Genomic DNA, 16,438 nt, shown 5'->3' with positions numbered 1-16,438 from the left:
TTTTTGTAGTAAGGGCCAGTTTCCATCGCCATGCATTTCGCTGCAATTTTCAAAACTCTTGCAGTTTTCTGCCATCATTTATGCCAGCACTAAAATTATGGAAATTCAGGGGCAGCATTTCCATTAGTGCCATTCTTATACAAATGTGAACACGCTGCCTGCTGCAGTTTTATGGGTGTTTGAGTAATGTTGAGGCCCCTTTTACACTAGGCCGCTTCATTGCATCGCATTACCCTTTCTACACACAGGGTAACGCAATGAAAGTCTATGGGGCCTAGCACACTTACCCAGTCGCGTCGGAAGTGCCCGATTCGCCATCACAAAGTCAACAGCGCATTATCGATGGACTTCCGTAGTGATGCAGCAGTGGTAGTAATGCAAGTCAATGGGCGATGCATTAATTTTAAACACGTAGGTGGCAACAGTGCAGCGCACATGCGTTGAACAACGCAAACATGGCGGGGAATTCCAGTGATGTACTTCCAGTCTACCAGGGACTATGGCTCTGGGTGAGGGGCGTCAACAGGCGTGCAGTGGGCGGTGCTATGCATATGATCCTGTCACCACACTCTGCCACGGGGTCATATGAATATTAGTGCTTTGGGATGGGGCAGAGTATTGCACCGAAAGCTTACTGGCCAGGTATAAAACCGGCCTTAAAGCGGATCCGAGATGAAAAACTAACTATAACAAGTAACTTGTCTATATATATCTTATCTACAGTTTAGATAGTTTGCACAGCAAATCTAGCTGCAAACAGCTTCAATAGAATATGATTATTTCTTCCTGTGATACAATGACAGCAGCCATGTTGTTTGTAAACATTACACAGAGGCAGGCTTATCTGCATCTTGAGCACTCAGCCTGTGAAAAAAACCTAATCCCCCCTCCTCCTCCCTCTGAAATCTCTAGCTAGTAATACCTCCCCCCTCCTCCTTCCCAGACTGAGCTCCCATGAGCCCTTGCTACTGTCTGAAAATGCCTTGGCTCTCTGAAAACCTGTGGGCGTGGCTTGTTTAGTTTATAGGGAATTAGAGTATTAAAACAAAAACAAAAAAAGTATTTGGCTTGAGGAATGCCCTATAAACAATAGGAAAGGAACACAATTATGCAATGAGTAAAAGTTCATCTTGGATCCACTTTAATGGAACTGGTAAAAATAAAAAATGCAGAAAAAAAAAAACAGTGCTATGCAATTTTCATAAGAATTATGTTTTAATATAATTTCCCTAACCAATCCCATTGAAAAATGGCACAGGGAATTTTACAAATCATAAAATAAAAATTCCAAGTTAAAATTTAGAAAATAAATAAATAAATCACATTGCAGTGCGTTTTGTAATGGAAACAGGCCCTTTAGACAAGTTTCCTCCAGGACAAGTATATGTATAGGAAACATTACTGAGACAGCTTGCTGCGGCCGTATGTTCTGCCCAAGTCATATCTGTCAGCAGCATAAAGAGGGTGTCCGCACATGAGCTGTAGGTGGGCATTTGGGATTCTGATATCCCTCTAGCTGTGCCTATGCCCTACTTACATATATAAATTACGCACCTATGGATTTAGCTGTGGGAATCAGGTTGTGCAATATCATTTAGTTCTTTTACACTGAGCCCCAAATGTGACAGAAGCAAGACATTCAGATGCCAGGATGTGCGTACCGTGACATAGCCATACACTATATACACACTATAAATAACTGTAATTGGAGTTCAGCTTTAACTAAGCAAATCGGCAGCATTATCCATGATAAACAGTGAAATAACCATTATAGACACAACCATTCAACTAGATCGTGAACTGCAATTACCGGTAGTTCTGATAACCCTACAGTGGCCTTTACTGATCCAAGTGCTGGGAAAGCTGAGAAATCCAGAACAGTCTCAGATCCACCACCTGCATGGGGAGGAGACCAGGACGCCTGACTTACCAATTTATAGGACAAGAGATCCCAGAAATATTGTAAATCAGCCCCAAATCCCCTTTGAGCAGTAATGCAGTTACAGTATCATGCACAATTTCATTCAGCTGCCTGTCTCCACTACTTACCCCATTACAAGCAGTACTCCACACCTTACATCGGGGCTGCTGAAGCTGCACTCTGCTGGCCTAACAGCTTCCCCTGCACACCATACACACATAACTGCTGATCAAATGGATCACATGTACACACACACACTTACAGGGCGCGAGGACTGACAGAGAGAAGTCAAGCTTATAAGATGCAGCTACGGTGTACAGGTACAGACTGCAGGTAAAGGGAACAATGGCTGGAACAACCATATTTATGTAATATGCTTACTCGTCCTCTACCACAGTAAATGGGCACTGCCCTGTTACTGCAGTACAGTATAGAACTACTATTATAACCAGGGCCGTTTCAGGGCATAAGTGGGCTAAGCAGAAAGCAAGAGCACCACATTGAGACAGGACTACATCAGCTGCTACATCACTACAAAGCCAATACCTATTAAGTAAGGAGTCCTTGGGCAACACTGCAGGGTGGCCTACTGAGCGCACCCTAGTGGCTGCAGCTCTCAAGTGCATGGAGTCTGAAAGAAAAAAGCGCTGTACAAATGTAATTATTATTTCTATCGGATGCTCTCCTTCCTCCTCCTTCCCTTCCCACAATACAGAGGCTAGTAGGGAATCAGATTTGAGCTTATTTTCCTGCTTCTTCTTTCATTGGTTCAGCTCTCATATCCATACAAATCTCTCCAAACCCTGTGACATCACTTGCTGAGCCCAGAGAGGGGAAACCAGGGCACCCAATCCAAAGGAAGGGAAAAAGACAAACAAGCCCAACACCCTGTACTGCTCCTGATGCCCTCTACTTGTCATAGGGGGTGGACACTTACTAGGAGTATGAGAACAGTCAGAAGTGGACCTGGCTATAATGTTTCATAAACGTAATAGTTGCATCTAGTACTTTTAACAGGTGCTCTTTGCCTGCTTGCCTAGACGAGACAGCTGGGCTTCCTGCTTGTTCAGGGAAAAAGTCCATTCCCCTCACAGCTACTGTACTGACCACAGCCAGCCATTATCCTGAGCAATACTGTCCAATACGTTGATTTAGGCTGATCTGACAGGAGCAAGGAATTATGGGAAAACAATGAGAAGGGATCACAGCATGTGGATTATTGTGGCATTCAATCTGGGGGTGCATTGTGGTTCCATCCAGCGAGAGACCCCAAACCACCTCTGATGCCAGCAGGTACAATCTTCAGCCGAGACGCCCGGCAAGGGTTTATCATGGCCGATTCATCCGCTGATGGTCTATCAGGAGAGGCTCAGCACGTCCCTCATCAATTCATTCCTATGGGCTTTCTAGGCTCGATTAGAATCCCCATCAACTTTGTCTGCAAAAACAAAGAGACAATTAAACTAAAAGTCTATGGCTTCAATTCATTTTTTTTTTTTTTTTTTTTTTTTTTGCTAATTTATCAAGATTTCACAGATGCGGTAGAAGTTTGGTAATTTACCGAAAATCTTGGCTTCAATTTAAAAAAAAAAAAAAAAAAAAAAAAAAAAAAAGGACGTTCGGTAACAGCAGAGCAGTGTTACATGCTGTTCCGTGCAGTGAGGGCATTAAAATAGTAAAAGGCATCCCTTCAGAACGTACGTTTGCCTCTGCTCACTCTGAATCTGTTCATTAGTCTTTCTTTACATTTTATTTTATTGCCACAGTTTAGGTGGTGAACTTCCAAAAAACATTAAACACACCATGCTTAAGTGATTTCCCCACTTGCTCCTCCGCATCTTCAAACTGGAACCTAAAGGTTTAAATGTCTGAAGGTCTGCAGGGGAAACTTCTTTTGTACTGCTTCTTTGCTCTGCTGCCTGGAGGGGTAGTAAAGTGTGTTCCTCCCAAGAAGCTATTGCATCCTATCACAGGGACTGCTACTATTGGCTCTCTGCTCCTGTCAGTAATGTCTTAACTTACCCTGAAGCTGGTTTTCGACACTTCAAAGAAGTCAGTAATCATTTAACATGTTACTGGGCTTTACCGCATGCTGTAATCTTCATGAATTGACATTTGCTGACATTTATTGAGGTAATGTACCTCACCGCTCGGTAATTTCAGCTTGCTATGCGGTAACGGCCTTGATAAATTGACATTTTACAAAATGCTCTGAAAAATCAGCTATTTTCAGCATTACCAAATGAGGAAATGCTTGATGAATTAAAGTCATAACTTCCATACCAGAATATCCATCCATTTAGGCCGGATCCACACTATGAGCGCTTTTCTGAGTGCTTTGTGATTGATTAGCGCTTTTTAAAAAATTTCTCCCATTCACTTTCATTTTTCGCTTATGCGATTGCGGCGATTTTTTTACCCGATTTTTACCACAATTTCAATGAAAGTAAATGGGAGAAATTTTTAAAAAGCGCTCAGAAATCACTAATCAATCACAAAGCGCTCGGAAAAGAGCTTATAGTGTGGATCCGGTCTTACAGCCCCTGCGCTATAATACAAGTTGTATCACACAGGAAACAGCAGCTAAGATGTGGTGTGCACCAGGCAAATGCATAATCACAGCCCCTAAATATAAAGAACTTTACTTACCACCTGCATCATTATTTGAAGAAAAAAAGTATATAACAAACTGCTTAAAAAAAAAAAATTCAAAACTATAACACTATCAAAGCTGTACTCCAAGCAAAACGAAAGAATTATTAAGCTGCAAGACAAGTTTCCATCAGATGTAAATAGTGCCCAGCGAGAGAGGAAATATAGCAATGTGGTCACCACACATCAGTACTAACTGCTGTATCTGTACTAACTTACAAGGGCTTTATCCAGGCACCTACAGAGAGTGACCTTTGATTGATTGATTCCACATTGCGAAGTTACAACCTTATATTGTGGGTTGTTATGGCGGGAAAGCCTTTATTTTTATTGTAGGTGATGGTGTGACACCTCGCATGCTTAAAGATTCTGCACGGTGCAATGCTATATGATGCTGGTTTGCAAAGTTTGAATTATCTAGTCCTGCGCTGACTTTTATTGAAAAAATTGAAGACATTGAGTTTGGCCCGTAACTTGGTCCCAGTGTTCAGTGTTGGCCCACTTTGTATTTGAGTTTGATACCCCTGATAGAGGGGATTTTCTGGTAAGCGGTAAAAACGGATACAGCCATTTTTCATTGCTTGGAAACAATGTTTCCAATCATAATCTCCCCACCGGCAATGTAATCGCAGGTTTCCGATGGAAACCTGCGTCACTTCCTTAGTTACAATGTAGTGATACATTGTATCCTATGTAGCGTACAAAGTACGAGAATAAGATTTTTGCTCAGCGGGGACATCTTGTGGCTAAATAGTAAAGTACACCTACTGACTTTAGGGAAGACAAAATAATATTTATGACAAGAGGGCCTATAATTATGAAATAATGGGCTAAAAATGAGTGATGGATGTAAAACTGAAAAAATGCACCTTTATTTCCAAATAAAATACTGTCACCATACATTGTACTAGGGACATAATTTTAATGTTGCAATACCCGGGACAAATAGCCAAATAAAATGTGTGGATTTTAATTATGGTGGCATGAATTAATTTAAAACTGTAATGGCTAAAAACTGAAACCCAAAGAAAGCCTAATTGGTGGTGGAAAAGACAAGGTATAGATCATTTTGTTGTGATAAGTAGTGATACAGTTATTGGGGAATGAATGGAAGGAGTGCTGACAGGTCAAAATTCCTCTTGTCCATAAGGTGAAAAATACCTGCGGGTTGAAATAGTTAAAAAAAAAAAAAAAAAAAAAAAAAAAAAATTGCAGTAGCAATCAGATACCACCAAAAGAAAGCTCTATTAGTGAGAAGAAAAGGAGGTGACATTTATTTGGGTGCCAAGTTGTATGACTGAGCAATAAACCGTTAAAGTGGTGATGTGCTGAATTGTAAAAAATGTCCTGGTCACTTGGGGGGTATAAACCTCTGGTCCTCAAGTAGTTAAAGAGGAGCTGTAACCAAGGATTGAACTTAATCCAATCAATAGCCGATACCCCCTTTCCCATTAGAAATCTTTACCTTTTCTCAAACAGATCATCAGGGGGCCCTGTATGGCTGATATTGTGGTGAAACCCCTCCCACATTGTGATGTCGAGACCTTGGTCCTGACAGTTTACTATCTGTGAGGACTCGTTCACCATGCGTTCCACTCGCGTTAGTGTTGGGCTTTTCTTTTTTTTTTTTACATGATTTTTTTTCTTTGATTGCCAGTGGGCGTTGCGTTTTTGTGAAAAGAGCTTTTCTAAGTGCTTTTCCAGAGCGTTTTTTTAATTCACTCCCTGATGCAAGTCAGGAAGTGACTTCTTTGACCCAGAAAATATTTAAATGCAATGTATTTATTCATAAAAACGTAAACGTGAACGCAATCGCTGCACAAATCGATTTTGTGAGCATTTGCGTTTTTCCTATACCTTCCATTGAGGCAAAATCGGCTCAAAAATGGTACAAGCACCGCTTTGCTAAACGCACAGCGCACGAACCGCGCTGATATGAACCTTCTCATAGACATTCATTGCACAAGCGTTTTGTGGGCGATTTTAAAAATTGCCTGTGCTTAAAAAGAGGCCGAAAACACCCCTAGTGTGAATGAGCCCTGAGCATTGTTGCATTGTGTGGAATAACAGCGGTTTCCAACTACCAAGCAACCAGTATCTCTCTCTGTGCATATGTATATCTATCTATCAAAAAAACCCTTTTAGCCTATCGCATTGTTAGTGGGTGTGGTCATAGATAATGGCAGTTGGTACTGTCTGTTTTTTTCTTGCCTGCCAGTAGTAAAAATGATGACTAGCAGGCTCATTGTGGATCAAACAATATGAACAAATATCAATCATTTTTTGATCCATCTTCAATTTTTAACTTATCAATGTATTGATTTATTTTTTTTCCCTTTTTGCTTAAAGGGGAACTGAAGAGAGAGGTATATGGAGGCTGTCCTGTTTATTTCCTTTTAATCAATACCAGTTGCCTGGCAGCCCTGCTGGTCTATTTCTCTGCAGTAGTATCTGATTAAAACCAGAAACAAGCATGGAGCTAGTCTTGTCAGATCAGACTTATAAGTCTGAACCACTGAAACACCTGATCTGCTACATGCTTGTTCAGGGGCTATGACTAATAGTATTAGAGGCAGAGGATCAGCAGGCCTGCCAGGCAACTGGTATTGTCTAAAAGGAAATAAACATGACAGCCTCCATATACCTCTCTCTTCAGTTCCCCTTTAAGTTCCTCTTTAACCACTTGAGGACCCACCCTTTACCCCCCCTTAAGGACCAGCGCTGGTTTGAGTGATCTGTGCTGGGTGGGCTCTGCAGCCCCCAGCACAGATCAGGGTGCAGGCAGGGAGATCAGATTGCCCCCCTTTTTTCCCCCCTATGGGGATGATGTGCTGGGGGGGTCTGATCTCTCCTGCCTGCTGTGGGTGGCGGGGGGGGCACCTCAAAGCCCCCCTCCGCGGCGAAATCCTCCCCCTCCCTCTCCTACCTGGCCCCCTCCTGGAGATCCTGCTGCACAGGACGCTATCCGTCCTGTGCAGCCAGTGACAGGCTGTCTCCTGTCACATGGCGGCGATCCCCGGCCGCTGATTGGCCGGGGATCGCCGATCTGCCTTACGGCGCTGCTGCGCAGCAGCGCCGTACAAATGTAAACAAAGCGGATTATTTCCGCTTGTGTTTACATCTAGCCTGCGAGCCGCCATCGGCGGCCCGCAGGCTATTCACGGAGCCCCCCGCCGTGATTTGACAGGAAGCAGCCGCTCGTACGAGCGGCTGCTTCCTGATTAATTAGGCTGCAGCTGGCGACGCAGTACTGCGTCGCTGGTCCTGCAGCTGCCACTTTGCCGACGCACGTTATGAGTGTGCGGTCGGCAAGTGGTTAATGGCCACTTACTATACTAAGTCAATAATAGATTAATAATTTGCCGATTAATGTTGTATACGATAGGTACCGTAAATTTTTATTTTATTTATTTTTTTTATTTAAATCTCCCAGTTTAGTGAAGTCAGCTTTATACATTGCCAAGTACAGTATATGCACAATACTCACTGGTGTATAAAATGTTTCTACCAGAATCAGCTTTATTCGCCAAGTATGCCAGAGACATACCCGGAATTGTTTTTGGAGCACATGGCATGGCATTTGTACATACATACATAAGACCTACGTAAGACCTACGTACATACGGCGTAGGGTAAGCTACATAAACATGAACATAAACATGTACATAGTGAGAGGCATTCAGTCAATCCGGGGTTATATGCAAGAAGAAAGACACAAGCTGTTATGTAGGGTTAGAGTTCAGTTGGAGTACCGCTTGGGGGAAGAAGGTATTCCAGCATCTGGTGGGGACAGCCCTGTAGCGGCGGCCCAGTGGAAGGAAAGTGAAGAAACGACTGCCCGGGTGGGAGGGGTCGGTCGAGATCTTGGTGGCCCTTGTCCTCATTCTGGCCGTGTGGAGGAGATCGAGGGGTGGCAGTGGCAGTCCGATGATCTTTTCTGCAGTGCTGATTACTCTGTGGAGTTTGTACTTGTCGCTAGCAGATGCCCCTACATACCAGACGATGAGGGATGAGCAAAGAATGGACTCCACGGTGGCAGAGTAAAAGCTCTTGAGCAACTCGCGTGGGATGCCAAATTTTTTCAGTTGGCGCAAGAAAAATAACCTCTGCTGTGCCTTTTGTACCAGTACAAAGTGCAGCGTTGAAGGACAGATGCAAATCTTTACTACAATGTCATCCAGTTATTTATCAACTATATTGATACATGAATGGAAGAGTTCACTGACACACAAACAGTGAATGGGTTCACCGTACAAACTAGACTACTTAGTATAGCACAGTAACTGCACCATTCAGCCAACCAGCAACTGTTAATCTATCATACAGCTGATTGCTGCATATGAACCTGAGTGGAGACCTACAACCAAGTAGTTGTGGTTAGTTTCTGGGTTGTAACAGACGGGTTGGCAAGTATTGTAGCTCTAAAAACGTCCCATGCAACATCTGCCTTAACCACCTGCCTTCATTCCACTAAGGGCTCTTTTCCACTATGAAATGCGATCGCAATCGCGTTTCAATTTCCACCATGCGATTGCGATTGAGCTACTATACCCATAGTACAGCTCAATCGCATACAAAACGCGGCAGGACGACGATGGCGATTTGACCAAAATCGCCTCGCACTAATGGAAATTGCTGCTGCAGTTTCCATTAGTTTAATGTACCTTGCGATTAGAAGCAAATCGCAGGGTAGTGGAAAAAGGCCCTAAGTTAGCACTGTCAGCTCTAGCTGCGCCACACACACACGCGCCACACACGGACATTTAGGCGCCAGCTCAGTGAATAATTTGGGCACCGCCTAAAGAAGGAGCTCAGATTACTTTTAAAACACTAATTCAGCTGCCAGCAATAACTGGAAGCCAAATTGCATAATTCCCCACTATCCATGGTGGCCTGGAGGGGGAATAATAATGAACGTCGCTAGGACTAGTGCAGGAGCAGGGTAAGCAGTTTATCGGCTTTATCCTGCGCCCAAATCTCCCGGGGGCTACTTTAATAGGTATGCCAAGTGAGCAGCTGTAAGGAGGTGAACATGCATTGCATCCAATGATTGTCAGACTCCTATGTGGACTTAGCCTTGCAAGTGCTCAATTGTGTATATTCCCCTAATATATGAAAAGGACACGTGAGATTTTGAAACGCTTTTTATTCTTTTTCTGCAGCGTTTCAGCTAGCGTTTTGCGGTTTTGTGTAGCGGTTTTGGTGTAGTAGATTTCATGTATTGTTACAGTAAAGCTGTTACTGAACAGCTACTGTAACAAAAAACGCCTGGCAAACCGCTCTGAAGTGCCGTTTTTCAGAGCGGTTTGCGGTTTTCCTATACTTAACATTGAGGCAGAAACGCCTCCGCAATCCAAAATCTGCAGCAGCCCGGGAGTATGCGTTACTGCAAAACGCCTCCCGTTATGGTGTGCACCAGCCCATTTAAATACATTACCCAAGCGGATCCACACCCGCAAGCGGATCGCAAACCGCAGCCGAACCGCTCTGGTGTGCACTAGGCCTTAGAGTGATATGGAGGCTGCCACATTTAGTTATTATCGGTTGCCTGGTGGCCTGTTTATCTTTCTGGCTACAGGAGTATCTGGATCACCTGAAACAAGCATGCAGCTAATCCAGTCAGACTTTAGTCAGAGCACCAGATCCGCATGCTTGTTCAGGGTCTATGGCTAAAAGTATTAGAGGCAGAGGTTCAACAGGACATCTGGGCAATGTGAATTGTTTAAAAGGACAAATATGGAAGGCTTCATATTCCTCTCACATCAGGTGTGCTTTTAAGGGCTCGTTCCCACTATCGCGAATCTGCATGCGTCCAACGCATGCAGATCCGCACATGTAATGCAAGTGGATGGGCCTGTTTCCACTGTAGCGTTGTTGAGGTGCGTTTTTTTCAGCGTGAAAAAAACGCACAAAAGAGCCAACGATTTCGCCTGCGTCGGGAATCCGTGCGAATCGCCGCTAATGTATTTAATAGTAAAAACGCATGCGTTTGTTACATGCGTTTTTACCCGCGATATCGCACCTTTTTCAATTTTATTTAGCCCTGGCAGTGTCATGGTTAATTTCGCATGGCACCCTGCCATGCGAAATCGCATGCGAAATCGCGGGTAAAAACGCATGCGGAAACTCATCCGCATGCGTTTTTACAAGCGTCGGAATGCGGCCGAAATCGCGTCGCAACAGTGGGAACGAGCCCTAAAAAGGACCACTCCAGCGAAAAAAGTAAGCAGTTAAAGAGGAACTCTAGTGAAAATAACCTTATGAACAAAACTGCTTAATTTTTACAATAATTATGTATAATTGGTTTAGTCAGGGTTTGCTCATTGTAAAATCTTTCCTCTCCCCGATTTACATTCTGACATTCTTTACTAATGGCAGGTGATGTCAGTGGAAGTAGCTGGCTGCTGCTTGCTTTTTTGGCAGTTGGAAACAGCGGTTATTTCCCACAATGCAATAAGGCTCCCACAGTGTGATGTCAGCACCATGGTCCTGACATCAGACTGTGGGGGGGGGGGGGGGGCTTCACCACAATATCAGCCATACAGACCCCCCCGGATGATCCGCTTGAGAAAAGGAAAAGATTTCTCATGGCAGAGAGCCCAAGCATGAATGTTAGTGGCACCTAGTGGGTGTGAGGGGGAGGAGCCACCATGGTATTTTGTGCTGCATCACCACCCTGAGCCAGAAGGACCAAGAGGGAGAGGCCATGGAGGAAAGCCGAGTTTTTTCCCATTTGATGCATTTTACCTACAAACATCCTGCTACTTGGCAAATTCAAGAAAGCCAAATGAGTATAGGTTCATTTTCAATGCTCTGTGATAGATCTAATGGACAGTCCTGTGATCGGGTTCATCCAGAAGGTAATCATATAGGAATAAAGACATCAGACAACACAGAAATTATTCTCATGAGATTCTGATATTGCAGGTGTGATACTGGTGTATTCATATTGTATTCTAACACTGGTTACCTTTGGGGACAAACTTAATCGAGCTGCTGAATATTCAGAAGCGGGACTGGCCCTTCTTTGGTCCATCATTTAAGAACTCATGTCCCAATCCATTGCCGCACTTTCCGCAGGAAACCTGGAGGAGGACAAGAACATCATTTATCATTGCAGACAACCTGCATAAGGATGTGCTTGTGAAACAATACAGTGAGTTTCCCGCTCTCTATTTGCCCAAAGGGACAGGTCAGCAAAGGATACTCCACTTCCATCCATGTGCAGGTTACGATTATACCGTGTGCACAACTAGTGTGTATTTTGAAGATTCATTTTAATATGGAATAAATACAGTCCTACTAGTTAGTTACCCAGCTATCAGTAAAGTTTCTTTACCTTCCTGGGTCAGTGACAATTTCTGCTTAATACCAGTAATCACTGCAATGCCTTTTCCATCTATCACAGCTATAGCATCAGAGAAATCACTGGTCAGATGCACAGCAGCATAGGAGAAATAGGAAATGCACTGTAGTTGTTGAAGTGTTTATACGCAACAATAGACTATGGCCTCAATTCACTAAGATCATGCTGGAGATAAGGCAAGAGAAAACTTACCTCCACATAGTGAGAGAGTTATCTTATCTCTTCATCCCTTAAGTTACCTCCTCTGTAGTTATTTTCACACGCAGTTAATTACCAGCCTGTCTTTAACTCTGGAGTTATTTAAAGGATTGGAGAGTTAACTTAAAGACAGAAGAGTTAACTTTAGGCTTGCCTGAGGTAAAATGTTTCCTGAATACTACATGCCTTATCACCATGGTAACAACTCTAGAAGAGTTATTAAAGACAGCAGATAAGCTTAGTGAATTGAGGCCTATGTACTTAACTGTCAAATATATGTATTTTAGTGCTCAGTTCAATCACAAGACCTAAGGATGATGGAGACTGTACTAAGTAAAGCAGATCAGGGAGCATTTAAGAATAACTGCTTTCAGATTACGCAACAGACATAACACCACATACAGTGACGAATAGTGAATTCATCTTCATACATGGGAAGTGCCATAGCAGCTGTCAACCCCAGGACCAGAGCTGTGGAGTCGGTACAAATCATCTGACTCCTCATTTTATGAAACGACCGACTCAGACTCCAGGTACCCAAAATTTTCTCCGACTCCTTGACTTCAACTACTTAGTCTAATTTTTACAAAGGCAATGGATTTGGTTCAAAAATCATCCGACTGACTGCTCAGTTTGCTGAAACCTCCGACTCCACAGCCCTGCCCAGGACACCAGATCCCCAGCTCCAGTCTCGCCATATACAGTACACAAACACATGGCAATCTTTTTTTGTTTTTTTGAATACTCTATTTTAGTAAATGGTTTTGATACAGATATTGCATATGAAATACAAATGTGAATATAATATCAAAGTACGGTATGTATCAAAGTACACAGGTCATTTTTACTGAACAAGCAGAGGCGACCTTTATTGCATGCGCCAACTCCATGGTAGACTGCACTCCAATACAGAACAGCAGGAGCTCCCCTACTATGAAGTGTGCTGGGACTACTATGGAGTGGTCACATGGGCAACACAGTGTTGTTCATTTATATACATAACAGAAATAAGGCATGCAGTGGTCATGTGTGTAATGGCAAACCGCATGTAACTACACATGGGGATTAGGAATAACTGTGCTATACTATGAAAGTACGGTCACCCTTAAAAGTAAACAAAGCCCCTGTAAAACAAATGTATAAAACAAACCTCACCGAAGCTGTGTAAATGGTATGGGTGGGTGGGAACATCAAACATGAATTACCTTCGGGGCTGTTCCCAAGGCCAGGAGATGTGATCACATTAATGGACTACATCGCCCGGCATGCACTGCTACAGCCGGATCCACTTCAAGCTGCGTCAGGGACACATGCGGTGTAGGATCACATACACATGGAGGGGCAGGCAGAGGCGTAGCAATAGGGGATGCAGAGGTAGCCCCCGAGTGGTACCCCCTCAATGGGAGTATTTACTCTTTATTGGTCCTGTGTTTGTAATGATCACTTATATAAATGCTTTCAATAGAGTTAATCATTAACAAACTGTTCCCCATCCCCTGCTTGCACCTCTAATACTGTGGCAGTGCTTGGCAGGTTTTTGTGTGCCATATCAACTGCTATGTGTAGAGTGCTAGAGGGAGGGGGGGGGGGGGGCATGTAAAACTTGCACTGGGGCCCAAAACTCCTTAGCTACGTCACTGGGGGCAGGGGTCTAGGGAGCTGTTAAGAATCTGTGGCAGACAGTGCCCTGGCAACCATACTGCTTGACCATGTCCTCACCTTAAGAGCATACGGCCGACCCCGTTCCTGTACTTTGGAGACGCTGTCTTTATGGACGGTCTCTGTGAAGGCGGGCCAAGGGGAAGAGTGCTCATACTTGCAGCGACTGGAGAACAGTTCATAGCCACATTGGACACATACGTATTTGCCTGGTCATAGAGCAAGAGAAAACAAGTTATACAAAAGGTTCTTACCCATAATGCCTTGCCTACACACATAGTCTTACCAATCCATAACAGGAAGTACCCCTCTAAGATCCCCAACCAATACCTTTGTGGGCTGGTGCACACCAAGAGCGGTTCTGAGGTTTTTTTAAAAAAACACTTGCGGGTGGAAAACTGCTAGTTAATGTATGTCAATGGGATGGTGCACACCAGAGCAGCTCATTTTTCCCCCAAACACAAACTCGGGTCCTGCAGCATTTTTTTGATTTCTGAGGCGTTTCTGCCTCAATAAGTATAGGAGAGTGGAAAACTGCTCTGAAAAATGCTAGATCAGAGCGGTTTTCCAAGCCTTTTTGTTACAGAAGCTGTTCAGTAACAGCTTTACTGTAACAATATATGAAATCTGCTACACAAAAACGCTTCAAAAGACGCTAGGCATGTTTAGAAAAATCTCTCTAAACATGCCTAGAATCAGTCTGAAAATCTGCTTCAAAAACCTCTAGCGTTTTGCAGATCTGCTAGAGGTTTTTGCATGTACCCACAGTCACATTGCCTAAGGGCCCGTTCACACTGCACGCGTTTCCAGCCGCATTTTGGAAACGCATGCAGGTGGCCGACACGCAGGACATCAGACATTGCATAGAGTGCAATGTCTGATGTTCACACTGCATGCGTTCCGGACCTGTGCGGTCCGGGAACGCATGCTGCACGCAGATTTTACAAAAACGCGCGGCTGTCCCATTCACTTTTCAGTGATGGGATCAGCCACGCAACGCATACGAACGCGGATGCCGTGCGTTCGTACACGTTGCGGTCCGCATGCGTGGCCGTCCGCATTTTGCAGTCTGAACGGGCCCTAAGGCCTGATCCATGTTCAGATGTGTAATAGAGGAAGAATCCCCTCATTCTCCTGCAGAGTACCTGCACATCATACTTACATGTACCCACAGTTACATTGCCTAGGGCCTGATAGATGTTCTTTGTTCCGGTCTGTACCTTTTACAAGTGCTCTTACCAAGGACTAGTTTTAGTCTATGACTAAAGGGAATAAATATGGCTACATATCCTTCTCACTTCAGTTGTCTTTTAAAATTCCTAAGCGTTAGCAGTTAAGGAATGAATGTTATGTTACATACTTTCAATCAACAAGATTGTAATATGCAAATTAGAGGAGTCAAAGACGAGGAGTCAGTGGAATCCAAAACTGAGGAGTCGGAAGATTTTTGTACCGACTCCACAGCCCTGATTGTATAGCAGTGAGTTGATATGAAGATTTATTCTGCAATGCAAATGATCACTGTGAACTTCCCGTTATTGAAAATGTCATCAAATCTGACAGGAAATGTCTCAGTGAATAGGTAGAGACAGTATCCTAGCCCTTAATTATACTTACCTGGTGCTTCTTCCAGCCTCATGAGCACTGGGGTCTCTCTGGCTGTCCTCCTCGGCCCCTCCATTCAGTCACTTTAACTTCCCGTAATTCAGGCAATCGCAGCCTTCTGCGCATGCGCAGCTCAGCCACGCACCCCTCATCACGCTCCTAGCCCCTGGAGCATCCTGCTAAGCAGGCACAGAATGCTCCAGGTGACAGACAGGGGCGGGCCATGTGCGGCCAAGCCACACATGCACAGAAGGCAACAACTGGAGGTGACTGATCAGATTAAAAGGGAGTCCTAGAGCCAAACCAGAGGGGCTGTAGGGGACGGCAAGGGAAGCCCCAGTGCTCATGGGGCTGGAGAAAGCACCAGGTAAGTATAAAGGCCAGTACACTTTAACATCCCTACCAAAGTGCAGGAATAAAATATAAATAGGGGGAGGCAAGTAGTAAGTTTATCCTGAGAAATCTAGGAGGCAATGGGAGTGCCTGGAGGAAATATCCAGGCAAACACAAAAAAGGCCTAATTCATTGATCTTTATCTTCTTAACGTTTCAAATAAGTTTTACATAGTTATGACCACTTCTGGAATGCTATGGAACAATCACAAGTAGTACAAGTAGCCCCAATCTAGGAACCACTGCTTATGGTCCTTACTTTCTGACTTTCCTGTTACACAACAATGATAACGCAGTGATGGACATGTGCAGCACAAGAACTCAACACCAGAGATCACCCTCCACCCCAGTCCTGCTCATACATCAGCAGCCCATGCTATTACCGTTCTCGAAGTGATCTTTGTATTTCTCTCCGCCGAAGAACGAGCAGAACGACATAGCGAAGGCACAGCTCCAAACCTCTCTAACCTTCCCCGCCCACCGTTCACACAACTATACCAGCCTCAGCCAGCTGACAGAAGCTGCATTACAAAACTAGGGGAGGCTTGGGGCGTGGCTTCTGTCTTGCGTCGGGCGACTGCCCGTGCCATTTTGCTTGAGGGTACAGGTTTCCTTAACGTGATGACGTACACGAATCGATATCAC

At 44.1% G+C, this 16,438-nt stretch overlaps 1 pseudogene; it reads right to left on the bottom strand.

The window, feature by feature from the left end:
- Positions 1–1,196: 1,196 nt before the first annotated feature.
- LOC137524399 (methionine-R-sulfoxide reductase B1-like) lies at positions 1,197–16,421 on the bottom strand (annotated as a pseudogene).
- Positions 16,422–16,438: the final 17 nt, after the last annotated feature.

Source organism: Hyperolius riggenbachi, chromosome 7 (genome assembly GCF_040937935.1).
Source record: "Hyperolius riggenbachi isolate aHypRig1 chromosome 7, aHypRig1.pri, whole genome shotgun sequence".
NCBI classification, from domain to species: Eukaryota; Metazoa; Chordata; class Amphibia; order Anura; family Hyperoliidae; genus Hyperolius; species Hyperolius riggenbachi.
The sequence above is the reverse complement of the archived record's forward strand: the minus strand, read 5'-3'. Positions and strand labels throughout refer to the sequence as shown.